General features: G+C 49.5%; 1 pseudogene; it reads right to left on the bottom strand.

The window, feature by feature from the left end:
* The window catches only part of LOC142297341 (uncharacterized), a 34,558-nt pseudogene extending 16,589 nt beyond the window's left edge, over positions 1 to 17,969 (bottom strand).
* Between the last annotated feature and the right edge of the window lie 585 nt (positions 17,970 to 18,554).

Genomic DNA, 18,554 nt, shown 5'->3' with positions numbered 1-18,554 from the left:
CCACAACACACACGACTGTTTTACCACCAGTGCTAGGCAAATTGGTAACGAAGCCCGAGAACAAATAGACCCAGGACTGTGGCAGAACATTGTTAGGCAAAAGATAAATTTGTCCACTTGTGCGGTGGTGAAATAATCGTATATATTCTTAAAGGGAATCTGTCACCAGGTTTTTGCTACCTCAGAGCTGACTACCTGGCAGCACTCCAAGTAGTCCTCTAATGATAATCTACTGATGATTAAACAGTGATTTTTTTCAAAACTACTCTAAGCAGCCCAGTTTCCAGCCCAAAAACTCCCCTGGAATCAGGATCTCTACCCCTACATTATGATACTCTCAGATTAGGTGGCAAAAACTTTGTGAGAGATTCCCTTTAAGTATTAAGTCAGACGTACTATTTCTTTGTTAAGCAAGTCAAGGAACATAGTCATTGATTCATGTGAGACTGTCTTGTGCCACTTTCTGTATGCTAATTTGTGGAATGCCTGCTGATTATACCCACATTATTCACATTCATTATTATTCATGGTATTTGTCATACAATTTTTCTGTTTGTTTTTTTCTTGTCTAGAGCCTGCCATTTACATGCTTGGAACGTTGCATGTTTACTGTTTTTTGTGTTACAGCTCAGTTTTTTGGTGTTTTTTGTCTGCTATCTTGCTTTATTGCAAGTTGGGGGCGCAGCCCTCCTTATACTGAGGCTGAACAACCAATTGCTTCCCACTTTGCTGTGTATTTAATCTGGGACCCAGCTGACCACTTGTTACCATTGACATTGGAGTTTTGATAGACACAAGTCAGGTATATATAATGGTTTTAACTTCAGGTGGTTAGGGACCATCCCAGATGGGTACACCGTGACGAGGTGGGATGGCTTCTTACCTTTTTGCAAAATTGTATATACTAAGTACCCTGTTATTAAGCACTTGCATTTTATTCATTATTATTCAGGGTATTTTTCATAAAATTTTTCTCTGTTTTTTTCTTGATAATGTATTGCATCAGCCCTATGCGGTGTACTAGTCTTCATCATTTGGAGGACACTTATGCAGTTTAATTGAGCTAGGAAACAATGAGGATACAACCATGGTTATATCCCACCAAACCTGTGGGGTACAATGCCCTGAAATATAGAGCCTAGGGATATAAAAAGGGGTCTTCTCCTGTCACCAACATGACTCAACAGAACTTCAGCCTAGGGATCATGGTTCTCGGTGGTGGATTACAGAAATAATCCACTGCCCAACTCTAACTCCATGAATTTGTAGCGCCCCTGAGACCCTCAGGGCACCAAAGGGAACTGCATCCTCTTGGGGATGCAGGAACTATCCCTGGGACCTGGAGTACCAGTTCCGATTCCATCAAAACACAACCAAAATCCTGGTTCTCCACTCCACAATGGGCAAAGAGGGTTAACCATGTAAGGGGATGGTCGCCATGGGAACGAATCCCTAGGTATAGCCAGCCTGGTGGGAGGGGTCAGTCAGTTGGTAGTGAGTAGTGAGTCGAGTACCACACAGGAGAGGTGTGCGGACGTGCCTGAGCTGGGTCCGTGCGACAATGACCCCGGGGGCACAAGAGAGAGGTCGCCAGGACGGGTACCGGAAATGCCGCTGGGACTGGAGCACGCACGGGGCACAGAACCCTAGGTCAAGTGTCAGTTTTAAACAGTTTGATAAATACCTGCCCGGTGAGGACACCTTCACGGACTTCATGGAACCAAATAATATGGGGGCATCAGCAGTAAACTAGGATTTCGGACACTTACCTTCCCACAGGGTCCGCACTTCCCGCCGTATGGAGAAGGGGACTGTACCCCCAAAGGGACAGTTGGGGCCCCCAAACGCTCCACGCTACAGGGACCCAATCAACTGAGAGTGTCGGGGACAGAGCAACCTGGGTCATTACATTAGCACTGGTCCTGCAAGGGTCCTGAACCAGCAACCTCTGGGTCCACAGTGAGTAAAGACTGTTAAAGACAACCCAGTGTGGTCTCCGTTATTGCCCCCGTTACATCTCCCAGGCACAGCCCTACCTGCGGAGGGCCTACCATCACAGCTTCTATTACCACCAGCCCTGGGAGTACCCACATTCAGCAGCGGTGGTTGTCCACCCTTAACCGCAACCCGCAGGTGACATCACATGACAAAAAATCTTAACTCCCCTGTAAATACCCCACATTACAAAAGGGGCACAGGGCACAGAACCGGGCAACAGCCACCAGAGTGACATTCCCATTTGTTACTGCCCGGGACCGAGTACCCCATATCCCTGGGCGCTACAAATTGCCTTGGAGAACCCAGGTTGAGACAATCACTTGTCTACATACCTCCCTGTGCTCAGTTGGCTTCTTTAGTTGCTGCCACTTCCCCTTAGTGAGTGTGTGATGCCCTGGACTAGCCAGGTAGTCACAGAAAGAGTTAATCCTCCTTGGTAATCTGATCCCACAATTTGTACAGTTCTACAAACACACCCCTCCCCCCAGTGTAGAAGCTAAACAGAGCAGCAGGTGAGGGGCTGGAGCAGTGTGTGAGAGGAAAGTGAACAGAGCAGACCAGGTGTAGGAGCTCCCGGCTGCTCTGGAAGGGTGGAAGCGAGCTCCAGGATTCCTGGAAGGAGTAGAGCGGTGGGAAGGAGCCGAGGTGGCCGGGGCAGGGTAGTGGCCCGCCGGCATCGGAGTCGGCTCTGGATTATCGCTGGGGAGTGGACTCCCCGTGTCAAGCCGAGGAGTTGAGGAGGCTTCCTAAAGTAGTGGAGAGAGAGAGAGAGGGCCCTGCTGTACCGGGTGTGTGATCCGAACACCCTCTGTACCAAAGGCTACGGACACCGGCAATTTCTGGTTAATTCCTGACTCTGTGTGAATTTTCTTGCAAAGCGAACTGTGAGTAACAACATCTCCCGGTACAACCAGGTGCACAGCTCTCAGATGGTCTCCATCTCCTCCCTGCACCACCTCACCGGGGTCCCGGGACACCAACACCCTACCCGTGGAGGGAAATCACCACCTTGCTGCCCACCACCATCCCCGGGATCCATTAACCGGCAGCGGCGGTGCTCCGTTACATCACCGCATACCACGGGTGGCGTCACGGACAATCTCCCTTACCTAATTTCCTTCTTACTGTGGAGCCTGGGATCACAGACCGGGTCACGCCACCGTGATACCCACAGAAGTGACCCCGTGGCCCGGATCTGAGTACCCCTATCCCTGGGCGACACAAGTGCACACCAAAAGTGTGGTCCTGCTGGCTGGGATACTTGTCCTTGGCTGCCTTGAAGTCACAGAGACTCTAATCCTTAGAGAGCCAGTGAAAGGATTTGACTTTGTTGCTTGCACCATCTTGTGTCCTTTCTGGGAATATACCGTATCTTCCAGCATATAAGACGATCCCCAAATTTAGAGCTAAAAAAAATGGTAAAAAAAATAGGGTCCGCCTTATACTCCAGTGTTGTCTTACCCTGGGGGGACAGCGGTGATGAAGCGGAGGCAGTGGCGGTGTTGGTGGGGTCTGTGCCTGGTAGCGGTGGGTCTGTGCCTGGCAGCTGTGGTGGAGCGGGGTCACAGGAGTCAGTGGCAATGCTGGTGGGGTCTGTGCCTGGCAGAGGTGGGTCTGTGGCAGGCAGTGGAAGCTGTGCTAGCAGTGGAAGCTGTGCTAGCTGTGTGGAGCAGGCAAATGTCCCAGATGCTCTGTTGGCGGTCCGAGCTTCAAATCATGGCGCCTGGAGTCAGCGCGTGCACAGCTCTCAGCTGACAGTTCCATCTGCGAACGCACTGACTCCGGGTGCCATGATTTGAAGCCAGAGCATCTGGGATAGCTGCTGCACAGCACCGCAACTTCTGCTGCCAGTACAGCTAGCCGGCCGCCCGCACGGAGAGGCAGCCAGCCAACCGCCTGCTGGCACGCACGGAGAGGCAGCCAGGCGGCCACCCGCATACACACAGAGGCAGCCAGCCGGCTGCCTGCTCGCACGGAGAGGCAGCCAGCCGCACAGAGAGCCACCTGTACAGAGAGGCAGCCGCCCACAAGAACAGACAGCCACTTATAATCCAAAAAATATGGTAAGGTACCTAATTATACATTATACACCCTATAAGACGATACCTGGCGCATAAGATGACACCCGACTTTTAAGAAGATTTTCAGGGGTTAAAAAGTCATATTATATGCCGTAAAATACAGTACTTTATGCTGTTGGCTATTGGTGACCCAATGAAGTTTTACCGGAGTGTGGTAACCTCACCTTGTGTTGTTTGAGTATTGTTCTGAATAAGGGGAAGGAGTACAGGCATTCAGTATGATGAACCCTGGCCTGTACTGTCTTTCTAAATACAGCCAGTCCAGCGACTAAGAGCACCCACTGACCCTTGTGTCTCCACACCATCGATGTGTACATGACCCCTGCAGCCTATCTTTGGCCTCATCGGTGATGCTTGAATGAACTGAGGCCAGTGATTGACTTGTTCACGTCTTATAGGTCTCTTACAGTGAAAAATCCCGAATGTTGAAAATGTTATTACATTCACATTAATAGAAATCCAATTGTTTAAACTTCTTCCTTTCACATTAACATTATTAGCAATTTATACATGGATCTAAGCTGAATAGTTGTAGTGGCCATAGCAGGAAGTGTGATTCCCCTGGACTATCAGGTCGTCACAGGGTATTGCACAATCTGCCCTCCCGTGCAGTATCCACCTCCTTCTTGGTTTTGGGTCCCTAACTATATGGTGTTGCCTACATCAGCTAATCAAACCCTAGATATACTCTGCACCCTACACCCACCAAACACACCAGTGGATGGCTTGAGTGGAATAGAGTCGCCCACCTGGGGGGGTTGAAGAAGGGAAGTCAGGAGTGTCAGAAGTAGAGAGTTGATTCTGGAAGTGAAAGGGAGAGGAGGTCAGGAGCAGGGCTCCTAGGAAGCAATGTAGGTGGCAGACAGTGGTCTGGGCCTAGAGGAGCTAGACTCCCGGTCGCAGGGGATTGTGGTAAGGGGCACAGATCTGTCGAGGAGGACAGCCGGCGGCCTTGCACCATCACCGGGCTGGGACCAAGGCACGACGGGGTACGTGGACCTTAGATCGGGGAGTAGCTTCAGGCAACCCGACAATTTACCTGAGAACGGAGCCTTCAAGGTCCATTCCCACCTGCTCCAGAATCGGGAACTAGCACAATGAGGGGGATAGGACTTTCCACTCAAAATGGTTCAGAAAATCCCAAGTATGAACCCTGAGAGCAAGCTCCCACACTTAGCCATAGTGGAGAGTGGGACCCGGCAGTTTTCATACTACCGGGACCAACAGAGAAGTAAACTGAGTGCCAGGAGGCAGGTCACGGATCACCAGGCAGCACCATTGGGGACGGGACCTGAACTAAGCTCCCCTCAGTGGCAGCGGTATCCAGAACTTTGGTTTTCCAGTTGTCGGTGTCAGCTTAGTGGACTGAGTGAGTATGCAAGTGACCCCATTGCATCGAACGGCACTCCCCCCACCAACACCGAGCCTCAGGGTATCCCCCTACCCGTGGAGGGTCACAACACCTGGCTGCCCCATTCAATCATTCCCAGGTACTCCTAACTGCAGCGGTGGTACTCCTAATTACTACAAATCACGGGTGGCATCACGAACTCTATAACCTCCCTTGTAAATACCCCCTTCATTTGAGTGGCCGCACGACCCTCGGGTCCGGAGACCCTCGATCCACCGCGGATCCGGATCCAAGCAGCTCGGCTGCTGGCACGGGGGTATCACAGAAGCACATCACGTCACTGACTAATCAATGAGTCAGCGCTTCTAAATTCTCATTATAATTTTTTGTCAGCTCCGAGTAATTGGATTCTATTGCGCAGACATATTGATGAGATTACATGCAGCAATTTGATTGTGCTCAGTAAATATTTCTGTGATAAACTTATGCAAATCAGACTTAAAGTGAAGCTTCCAATTTAAAAAATAATAAAAAAATAGTGTGCACTTACTATAAGGATGCACCCCAAGTGAATGAGAGAACTAAGTATCCTCAGTCTGTATTCTAGTTTAAAAGTTTGGATAAGATAAGAAAAAAAGGATTAACTGATTTTATATCTAGAAGTAGTAACACATGATCATAGAATCACAGAATATTACAGTTGGAAGGGACTTCCAGAGTCATTGTGTGAGCCAACCCCCTGCTCAGTGCAGGATTCACTAAACCATTGTTATGGACATGGTTATGGACTGTCATGAGTATTAATAATTATATGAAGACATCCAAAACCAGGACTCAAAATGGCGTTCGAACTGCACTCAGATGCAGAACTTTCTGGTAATAAGTGATTCATGCTGACATAGCGTAATATAAAATGATGAAACACATATACATACAGTGCCTTGCGAAAGTAGTCCGCCCCCTTGAATGTTTCAACCTTTTCCCACATTTCAGGCTTCAAACATAAAGATAAAAAAAACAAATATTATGGTGAAGAATCAACAAGTGGGGCACAATTGTGAAGTTGAATGAAATGTATTGCTTATTTTAAACTTTTGTAAAAAATAAAAAAACTGAAAATTGGGGCGTGCAATATTATTCGTCCCCTTTTCTTTCAGTGCAGCAAACTCACTCCAGAAGTTCATTGAGGATCTCTGAATGATCCAATGTTGTCCTAACTGACTGATGATGATAAATATAAGCTACCTGTGTATAATCTAATCTCCGTATACATGCACCTGCTCTGTGATAGTCTCAGTGTTCTGTTTAAAGCACAAAGAGCATCATGAAGACCAAGCAACACAACAGGCAGGTCCGTGATACTGTTGTGCAGAAGTTTAAAGACGGTTTAGTTACAGAAGTTCAGATACTTTTAAAGAAATCAGTTGTCTAGGAGCCAAGAATATGTGACACTTCTCCTATTAAGTAAACGACAAAAAGAGCTTATTCTAAGAAATATACAGTGCCTTGCAAAAGTATTTGGCCCCCTTGAATTTCCACTCAAAAACTCCCTTATTTCCTGCCTTAAAAAGCTCTGTGTGATCAAAGCCTAATGGTATGTTCACACTGCATCTTTTTCTGCCACTTTTTGAGCACTTTTTGGTTTGGGAAAACAACTTGCTGTTCATATGTTCAGGCTTAACAAAATGTGTAGACAGCATGCAAGAACAGCAAAGCTGAGTTAGTGATCAGGCACCCCAGTGTAAGAGGGTGACCTACGGTCGTGTATTCCCCCACGAAGACATCGATGATTGCATTATACTGTATACGTGTGTGGTGCCCTGGACTAGCCAGGTAGCCACAGACAAAACACACACACACCCCCACCCCCCAGACAGTTACATTAGTCAGACAAAAACCCTTGTTGCCTCCCTCCAGGGTCTGATGTCCACACCAGGTGGGGCGGAGCCAGGCGGTTGGCCCCACCCACTGAGGAGTTCACAGGCCTGGAGGCGGGAAAAGCAGTCAGTGAGAGTTAGAGTTTGGAGTAGTGCAGTTCAGGAAGTGATAGTGAGAGGTCACGTACTGCGAGTGTCTGGGTCGGAGCCCAGGCACTGAGAGCAAGGTTGGCAGACGGTGGTGGCCATCTGCAGGAGTTGGTGGAACTCCGCAGAGCCGTAAAGACCGGGGCTGGGCGGTGGCCCACCGGTACCGGACCGGGGAACGGAGTGAAGCTAAGCACACCCAGGCAGGGCCATCGGACCCCGACCAGGCTTGGAGCCGCAGTCAATAGTCGAATCCGAATGTGACAGGAACCCCCGGGGTTCCCTATCAACCAAGTCACGATTGAAGGCAACCGCTCACACCGTGAGGACATACAGCCACCGCCACCGGCTAGAAGTCCAAGGGCCAGCGCCTTGCGGCAAAACGGGCTCCTCCGGTATCTATACACCGGGGAGCGGACTACCGTTGGGAAGCCATTGGAGTCAGCACAGTACACAAAGGTGCAGGGAGAGATATCCACCATCACCTGTCCGGAGAGAGACTCTGCAGCCGGCTGCGGGACCCGTCCATCCAGCCGTTTTGTTTACTGGAGACTTTGTGCATCTTTTGCTGAGTGAGTACACCCGTGCCATCTGGCACCACGCCGCGCTGTCCCTGCAATCCTGCACCTCACCGACCCTGCCTCCCCGTCACACCACCGGGCCCCTGCTTGTCTATGGTGACCACCCTCACCTCAAGTGGTGCTGTAAGCAGGGTGCGAGTATATCACTTGAAAATGGGGAGAGTGTAACCCCTGGAGTATGGCGGCCTGAGATGACACAGTTATGATGGTGTCTGAGAATATGCAACATAAAATGGCGGACTGCAGCTTGGATCCCAAGATGGGGGTGACATGTGGCCTGAAGAGAAGCGACGCTGCTAATCATGGGCTTATATGGCGCCAGAATGCGTGAAAATGTACTTGGCCTGTGGGATTGTTGGCTGTGAAGTGTGGAGACACTGAAGGAGGAGTTATGCTTGGAATAGGAAGACCTCACCAAGGAATAGCCCAGTGCAAAATGAGGGTCCAGCCCAGCAGAGGCAGCACCTGTGAGAGGAAGGCATGGTGTCCAGCGAGATGTGGACTAGTAAGCACAAGACCCCATTGCACCAAGGAACAGTCTGTTGTAAAAGGAGGGTCCAGCCGAGCAGAGACGGTGCCTATGAGAGGAAGGTGCAGTGTCTAGTGAGATGTGGACTGGTGAGTGTAAGATCCCACCCGGGAACAGTCCAGTGTAAAATGAGGGTCCAGAACAGCACAGGCGGTGCCTGTGAGAAGAAGGTGCGGTGTCCAGCGAGACGTGGCAACAGAAGAGGTGGGGCCAAGCACACCGATACATGGGGGTCTGCTGTGTTCCAGATGGAATAGAGGCCTGTGGCCTATGTCTGTGGCATGAGTATGTGGCACCCTTGGGCTTCAGGCGCCACAGGGCATTACATCCCTTTTCAGGGGTAATATCTATCCCAGGCTAAGAGGGAGTTAACCGACGGTGCCTTCACAAAACACAGACAAACAACAGCAGGTGTTTACTCACAGGGGGATGGACTAGGGCAGACAGGGTAGCCAGCCATCATGAAGCATGGGACTTCCCCAGTCACTAGGACAACCACCGGGGGCGGGCACCACATGGGGAAGAATTAGGAGCAACCAACACACTTAGAGCAGAACCTTTCTGTGCACAGGTTGGGATAACACCTAGCACTGACAACTGGAGTTAGTGTTTCTCTCTCTTCGTGGGCCCGTGGCTTAGACCAGGAGGCTCAGTCCGGGTTCCGGATAGTGACCGAGGGACACTTCACTGAAAACCTTCACGGGCACCGGTGGTGACCGCCGGCGGATCCGGGATCGGCTGGAGCCCATCGTGGCAGGGGACAGTACCTCGGGCAGCATCTAAAAGACTTGTGAGTAAACAGACTTGGAACCGCAGCCCCTGCTTCTGCCTCTCCTTTAACCGATGCTGTCGCCCAGCACTGCGGCGCCAATGGGGACTACCACAAAACCTCTGCCATGCTCCCCAGGTAATCCCGCTCCACCTGTGGAGAGTGACATCATCCCGGCTGCACTTAATGTGGCACCCTGGCAAAACCAGTTAGTCACAGATAGGCCCCCGCATAACAGCTTCCCTCACACAGGTACCACACAGCCAACCTGAAACCCTAGTCCTCCCCCTTAGGAAAAGATAGACACACCAGTGGGTGGGACCAGGTGGTTGGACATGCCCACCTCGGGGTCTAGACAGCCCGGGGCGAGAAAACAACCAGTCTAGTTTGTAGTTCAAGTTGAGAGAAGTGTGGGCTGGAGCTAGGGGTAGCTCCAGCAGAGGAAGTTCAAGTTGAACGGTGCCAGAGTTGGAGCCCTGGTGCCTTGGCTAGGTGGCAGACGGTGGTCTCCATCAGCAGGAGACGGGAAGACGGCTCGGCAGAACCGAGGTGGACCGGGACAGGGTTGTAGCCCGCTGGCACCGACACGGGGAACCGACCCGGAAACCATAGCACAGAGGGGGTACTCGGACCCTGAAGCCAGGACCGGAAACCAGCGGCCTGGTTAATTAACCGATTGAGGCCAGGACTAGAGGTCCTGTCTCACCCAAAGTCCCTCATAGAAGACAACAACCCACCGATAGGGATAGGAGGTCACCACCAAGGCCCATAGATCCCACGGGCCAGCGTCTGCGGGCACGGCTCCTTTGGCCACATCCAGCCGGGAGCGGACTCCTGAGTTTCAGACTAGGAAGTCCACCATACACAAACCAGTGCAGAGGAAAAGGACAGTGACCACCAGCCTGGGTGGGGGACCCGAATGCAACCGGCCGTGGCAGCCGGCCACCAGCACCTTGGTTTACCAAAATACTCGTGTGGTTCATTTACTGTGAGTAACCAAATATCCCCCTGCATATCTGGGCGCACTGGCCCTTGCCATCACTACACCCTGCACAAAGACACTGGGTCCAGGGCAACCATCTTTACCCACGGAGGGGTTAACATCCGGCAGCCACTACATCTCCCCTGGTTGCCCCATAACAGCAGCTGTAGTGTCCCACCTCACCACACACCGTGGGTGGCGTACAAACCTAATACGGCCTAGCCCATACATCTACGTCCCCCTTTTATTCGATGTGTCCGCGAGACCCCCGGGACCGAAGACCCTCGAGCCACCCACCTGAAGGACCGGGCCCGAGCAGCAGCGGCTGCTGGCACAGGGCGGCACATTAACATCTGCCCCGATGAGAGACCCTGCAGCGGCGGCCTCCATCCTTGGCCACGTACCACAGGTGGTGTCACGATCACCTTAAAAGACTTTCATAACCTCCGACTACTACCTCCATCCTCCCTGCCACCCTGCAACCCAACCCTCCTTCCTGTACACCTCGGGGTAACGGAACCAGGCCACCCTGTTACGAACCGGCGCTGCCATAGCCGCAAGCAGCCTGCTGCGGTTCCTGTTGCGCCCAGGCGCCGGCTGCCGTTCTTGGCCGTGCCTCGGGTCGTCCAGTTGGCTGTTCCTTCCACCACGTCTAAGTGTGGAGAGGCGGTTAGTGCGCATGCGTGCGCCGATTTACCCCAGCCAGAGTTTAAGCCCGGTGTTTTGCCCAGTGAGCATGCTCAGCCTGATTGTGTTATGTCTGAGACTAAGTCCTCAGTTCAGGCTACTGGGCATGCTCAGGCACTTAGTGCACCAGAGGCTAGGTCCGGTAAGGACCTCACTGAGCATGTCCGTGAGGTGGCAGGCCCTGATAGGGCAGAGGGTGTCAGGTGTCCTGATGACGTGGCAACTCCGGACTGGCTCGCAGAGACCCGCCCCTATGATCTGGCACCTCAGTATTGGTCGTCAGACGATGACTGGTGAAGTGTTTGGGGCGTGGCTGCCATGAGGTCATCAATGATGTGGCGGTTCCGGATAGGTCGCATGTGACGTCACTGATGACATGGCACTCTGCTATTGGACCTTGGTGGTTCCACCCTGGGTTTGGGGTGGACCCAGGTTATAAAAGGGGCTGGAGAAAACATGGAGGCGCGCAGTCTTCACTTTTGCTCAGTCAGAGCACACCTCCATGTTAGAGCCTCATTGCGGCATAAGCCTATGTTGGGAGGCGGTAGGTAGGGTTAGGCGAACGGTGCCTGTCACGCCAAGATTCGTGGCTCGGCACATCAGGGTCAGGCGCCGTGCTTCCTTCCTGCCGTTCCAGTCTTGCTATAGCAGCCCAGTGGCGTTAACTGGGCTGCGGCTGCTGTGCTTCTGTCCGATTGTGCTCCCTACGCACACGGACAACGCACCTGCTGCGCCACCTGTCTGATTGTTCCCCCTACGCACACGGACAACGCACCTGCTGCGCCACCTGTCCGGTTGTGCCCCCTACGCGCACGGACAGCGTACTCCAGGACCCCTGTGGAGTTAACAGGGTGTTCCTTATTTTCCTCGGCTTCCCGGTCAACGCTACTGGTGTACCCATCTGGCCTGACGTGTCCTACACACACGTGGCCAGTCGAGAGGTGGCCAGAAACGCTAATCGGAGGACCGCTCGGCCTGACGTGTCCTACACACGTGGCCGACAGGGCGCTTTCGTGGCGGTCTTCCGGTCAACGCTACCTGGTTACCACCCGGCCTGACGTGTTTCCTGCACACGTGGTTGGTGTAGCGCTAGGTGCACCAAAACGCTAATCGGGTTGTCGTCCGGTCTGACGTTTCCCAACACACGTGACCGGTTCCCAGAGTTCCTGGGTTATCTCAGAGCCATCCAGCTCTATAGTCTCCGGCGCTCGCACATGTGCGAGCGCCGGAGACTAAGTCCTATCTTGGAGCCATTGCACATGTGCGGGTGACATCATCGCTGACACGAGGTCACATGTGCGAGCGCCGGAGACTATAGAGCTGGATGGCTCTGAGATAACCCAGGAACTCTGGGAACCGGTCACGTGTGTTGGGAAACGTCAGACCGGACGACAACCCGATTAGCGTTTTGGTGCACCTAGCGCTACACCAACCACGTGTGCAGGAAACACGTCAGGCCGGGTGGTAACCAGGTACCGTTTCCCGCTGCTGCACCTCCTCCTCTTGTGGCCGACTGGGCAACTAATGCCAGAGAGGTTTGGGATCGCACTCAAGAGTCGATCCAAGCAGCTAAGGACCGTATGAAGACGGTGTCCGATCGGTTTCGTCGCCCGGCTCCTGTCTTTTCTCCAGGGGACTTTGTGTGGCTCTCTGCAAAACACGTGAGACTTAGAGTGAGCTCTGTCAAATTTGCTCCTCGCTTCCTGGGTCCTTATGAGGTTCTTCGACAGGTAAATCCTGTAGTCTACCAATTGAAGTTACCCGTCCATCTTAAGATTCATGACAAATTCCATGTCTCACTGCTAAAGCCGGCTATTTTACCTCACGCTCATGAAGTGCACTCTCCTGCCTCTGATTCCTCTCGCTCTAGCTATGAGGTACGAGCCATAGTTGGTTCTAAGATGGTTAGAGGGCGGAGGTTCTTCTTGATAGATTGGGAGGGTTACGGCCCGGAACATCGCTCTTGGGAGCCTGAGGAGGCTGTCCATGCTCCCGACTTAGTTGCCGATTACCTGCGTCGCCGGGAGGGGGGCCCTTGAGGGGGAGGTACTGTTACGGTTGCTGCGAGCACTGGAGACTAAGTCCAGATTTCTTACTACTGCACATGTGCGAGCGCTGGAGACTAAGTCCAGATTTCTTGCTACTGCACATGTGCGAGCGCCGGAGACTAAGTCCTATCTTGGAGCCATTGCACATGTGCGGGTGACATCATCGCTGACACGAGGTCACATGTCTCTGACACCTTCTATGCCGATTGGTCGCTGGTCATGTGCTTGTGATGCCTTGCTCGGTGATAGGCCAGCATGACGTCACTCCTGTCGTTCTGGCAGCGGATTGGCTCTGGTGTCCTCCATCTTGGATGAGGCACAGAGTCTATATAAGACCCTGACACACGCCGCATGGCGCTCAGTCCTCTTGGTTCATGCATAAGAGTAGACGCTCTGTGCGCGTTCCTCTAGGCATTCCTCTGTCTATGCTAGGTGAGCGCTACCGGCAGGGTAGCGTTCTTATACCTTACAGCTTCGGCTGCTGTCCGTATCCTTACCTCTTAGGGGAGCGGACATAGGCAGGTGCCTGAGGCACATGGTCTGGCTGGGCCTTGTGGTTCGACTCGTAGGTGGACGTTGCCGCTAGGGTAACGTTCCTTATACTGCGTCTGGCAGTTGTTCGTATCCTCGCACACTAGGGGAGCGAACAGAGGTAGGAGCTTTGTGCGGCTTACGCTGCTGTTCGTCTCTTTTGCACCACTAGAAGAGCGGACCTAGGCAGGTGCCATATCTAGTGGTTCGTGTCCTCGCACACTAGTGGAGCGAACGCAGGTAGGAGCTTTGTGCGGCTTACGCTGCTGTTCGTCTCTTTTGCACCACTAGAAGAGCGGACCTAGGTAGGTGCCATTTCGCACACATTGCCTTTGTCTCTGTGATTATTAACAGAGATCATTCCACACACCCTCCAAGTAAGGGAGGAATTGCTTTACTTACTTATTATATCCTTCTGTGAGTTAACAGAGGTATTGCACTCTGCCATAGTCTGCAGCAGAGTCTTTGCACGGTGGACCCTGACTGTCTGATACTCCTTTAGGTTATCAGACAGCCCCTCGTAACACACCCTGTGATAACGCAAATGATCTGCACCCCTGGCCTGGCAACTAGAAACAACAATTCCATTTTCATTATGTTTTTTCTTTTTTCTACCTAAAACAGAGTCAATTTAGTTGCTGAACCTTCAGTTTTACTTCGAAAAGCATAACAGCAACTTGATATATCAAAACTAAAAAAGTAGACAACTAGGAAATCTTCCAAATAATACATGATTGATGGAACCCAACCAATCATAAAATGAACTAAAATCTCAAAGATACTGAAAGGAGCATCAGCAAAATATATGTAATGAGGATCAGGCAATGATGTGGGCTGGCAAGAATGATCGTGTCACAGGGTTAGAACCAAGAGAGCATACAAGGGACAAAATCGTAAATCAGAAAAACAGTTAAGAAACAAGCCGAGGTCAGATAGAGAATTTCACAGGATGAAGAGCAACAGAACAACTGGAGGAAACCAGAGCTAGTATTAATTACAACTGACAGTTCACAGCAACAAGCTGGGAATTTTAGTAGTAAGGTATGGTCCTGTCCAATTGGCCACACTATGGAGCTGAATTACTAGAGCTTGACTGTCACGATTCTCTCCTTGTTTTTATAGACTAGTGGCAGCTTGAAGTCTGGAGCCCCTTATCTCTACCTAGGGCTATGCATTTAAATGTCTTTTCGTTTCCTTTGGCACTGAAATAGTTAATGACAGTTTTTCTGTTTGCAGCTCTGCTGCAGTTGAGGTCAGCTGCACCTGCTCTGTAGACACACCCCTTTGTGCTTAAATACCAGGTATTCCAGCAAGCTTTACTGACTATACAAACCAGTTGTATGAAAGCTGCCTTGGTGCAAGGAGCTACTGTGGATTCTCCTGAAGTCGTATCCTCTCCATTTTTGGTTCTTTATTCCCTGTTTGTCTCCCTACCCTTTTGATTCTTTAGCGCAGTGGTGGGTCTAGTGAACCTTACCCGCCTCTCACTAATCAGGGCCTCTATAGGGTTTCTTAGGGCTCCAGGGTGCTGCTCGGTGTCAGTTGTAGAAACTATATAGGGACTGGTTAGGAGAGCAGGGATAGCTCAGGTGATGTTAGGAGGTGTCCATCTACCCTCTCTTTAGTGCCAAGGCCCACCATTGTTATTGTGTCCCCGGTGTTTCCCCCTTGTCTGTGGTGTTGTTTAGGTGTTTTTCCTTTGGGTGTCAGACCTCGATCAGACCTGAATACGCTTGCCACGCTCACAACATTGACAACACATACTCATACTGTCAGACAGGATTGCATCACAGGATCCAGCCACACTAGTCTCTGTGGCTAGACACAGTTTGAACCACCCAGAGCTTGTGGTCCTGATGTCTCCTACTTCACTACTGCCACCTTCAGAATGAATATGGCAGCAGTTGGTGAAATAGAAACAAATGTTGCAGAAGCAGGTCCAGGTGGAGAGGTAATAGTATGACACCAATGTCTGTTTCCTGGAAGCCCTGTCATTAAGCGAGTCTCCATGAAGACCAGAGAGTATATGTCATAAATGTCTGCCTTGCTAAATTCTCCTAAAAAGGGGGCTGAAAGCCCGTACTTACGAAGAGCTCACTGATATCCTAATCAGGCACGAATACTAAGATTCTTTATAGCAAGATATTATTTTTTTTAATAGCACATGAATAGTCAATGGTACATAGGCATTAGCACTACTCTATAGTCATAGAATCTTATACAATACCAGAAATATGCATCAACATTACCGTATGTTGTAGCATTCCTTTTCTCATCGGAGGGACTCGATTAGTGAGAAGGAAAACAACCCGGCCTCTACATCACAGGTGCAGTGCGTCCACTTTGAGCATCCTGGAAATGTCCCCAATCAGACTAAGCAAGTCCTGTATTTTTATACAAAATTTGTACGTCGTGTGCAAATGCAGTATTGCAATTGTGACCAGCATGTGACTGCTGAGTCATGGTCATGTAACCTGACCACACGCGGCTGTGGGCACCAGTAGCTTCCTGCACATTTTGTTAGTTGACCACTGGCCGACCACAGTTTCCTGGAGATATTGCAATGAGCCGTGAATTTTACATGCCAGTTTCCTTACACATGTTTTTAGCTATCCACGAGTTTCCTGTAAGTTGAACTGTAAATTTTCCTTCCTCATAAGTGGTTTGTTCAAGATCTACTAACACGTATATTCTTCATCATGGTGAAATAGGTTGATACTGAGTTTTGGATGGATCAAATAATATCTGGGATTACTATCTTTTGATTAAGATCCCTATCTAATCACACTCATTCTTCAGTCATATCACATTGATATCACAATCGGTCCTTGATCCCAGGGATTATTTTCCATCATCAGTATTCCACTAGAGGAAGATCACTCGGCAAACACCATACCATGACCAAGAGGTATCGCTTTTAATAGGACACTATCATTGACTTTGCCACAAATTTTGTTTTCTTGGTTTGTTTAAATAAATGTTGAATCACAAATATAATCACTTTCACTGCTATGTATATTAAAAGTAAAAGCAATATTATCTGAAAAGCTCCCTGCAAAAGCCCCATTACCTAACCCCTTAAACCAATTTGCAGGGTTTAGGAAGGAAAAGGTATTCGCCCACCAACTATCTTTATTTACATCATTATCTTTTTGATATTTATCTCTTAATTTTTGCATGTCATTTAACTTAGCTCGTAATTGTACCTGTCCTTCAGGATCTATGTAATGGCAACAGGCGGAGCCTATTATCTGACACATACCCCCTTGGGCTGCTGTTAGGTAATCAAGTACCAAAGTATGCTGGTTAGTAACTATACTTAACTACTGTTGTACAGCTACAGAAGTGTTTACTATATCCAAAACAACAAAAATTTGATCATCCAGATAATCAGTAGATTCTACTAATTTATCCCAAATTTGCATTACCATTGGATATAGGAACAAAGTACTGAAAAACTTGTTCGCTGTTCCCATTTGTACCACATGGGGTCGCCCTGATTCCCTTGGTTTATTATCTGCAGATCTCTTGAATATCATGTGTTTTGGCAAAACCTGAGCATCTAATTGATCATAAGGTAATATAAAGGTAGCTGGGCTCAAATGAGCTAAAGTACAGCTTCCCTTGACTCCTACTGGGAGCCATTTATACGCATCATACCCACATACCCAATACATTCCTCTAGGTAAATCCCATATAGCCGAGTGTTGCAAAGCTAAACAATTAACCAAGTCAACGAAAATACTATTATTTGATAACAAACACCACCCGGGCTGTTGTCCAACTGGGCTACAGTATCCTGCATCAGGGTTATTACAGGTCGGATCATTTGCTCGATATTCAGAGGAATCATTACACATTAGATTTCCCAATATGTTACTACAAGTTTCACTAGTCCCATTTATGAACATATTGGCATAAGGCCATAACATATCATGAATTGTCCTTTCCAATAAGCTGGGTTTAAAAGCATCTACAGTATTTATAGTTGTCCCAAAACTTATTTTTATATTCTCCATAGGGAGGAATCCCAGGTTAGTCAGGCCAGTCTTATTTCTTGGTACCCAAATTCCTCCCTTAAAAGCCGGATATTGTAAATTGGTGATTGTTCCACTCAAATTGCCTTGCCACTATGGAAGATTGATCCATACCACTACAGGAATGTGTACTGTAGTATTCCATAGACAAACATTTTGAGTGTCTTTATCAGCAAGATGATTAGAACAACTTTTCCACTTGAAGATTTCCTCCATCGATACCGGGATAGCCAGATAAGGGATACTGGTGGCTGTAACCAGAGAATGTGTACAGATCCATCAATCTATGTGTTGGCTACTGTTCAGCGCATCAGTTAAAATGTGATGGTGCATCAGAAATGTATTCGCCATAGGTTCCTCCAGATGTAGACTTTTCCATCCAACGACCAAAGAGGCAAACATTAAACACAGGAATTTCTCCATCTCATCACTATCAAGCTCTTCCCAGTAACCGATACCATGGATTCCACTTATTTACAACACCATCTGCAAATCAAGATACACTATCTTAAATAACATTTTTCTTGTGGAACATATTCCCACTTCTCCACTCCTGGTCTCATTATCAGGAGAGTACGATCTTTTCCAACCGCTATTACCTCTGCCTCTAAGGACGGTCCTTGGAAGTTTTGAATCCATATTTTTGCTTCTACATTTGTAATATTAGAGGATCCAAAACCTTTAGTACCCCATATTGTTAATTCTGCCAGGGCAGTTCCTTCTCCTATCTCAGACAAGTTTATTGGACTTATCAACATCTGAGCCACCTTCTGGTGTTTCACCAAGATTAAAGGTTAATTTCCCAAATTTAGCATCAGTACCTTGATTTCTAAAGTTCTCTCAGTACTCCACTGGGTTGCTGCCTAACAGGGAAACCCCACCATCAAACCTGAGTATGTGTCTACTGCAGTGCAGATGTATTTACACCCTCTACTT

This window comes from Anomaloglossus baeobatrachus, chromosome 3 (genome assembly GCF_048569485.1).
Source record: "Anomaloglossus baeobatrachus isolate aAnoBae1 chromosome 3, aAnoBae1.hap1, whole genome shotgun sequence".
In the NCBI taxonomy this organism is placed as follows: Eukaryota; Metazoa; Chordata; class Amphibia; order Anura; family Aromobatidae; genus Anomaloglossus; species Anomaloglossus baeobatrachus.
This window is presented reverse-complemented; position numbering and strand designations above follow the sequence as displayed.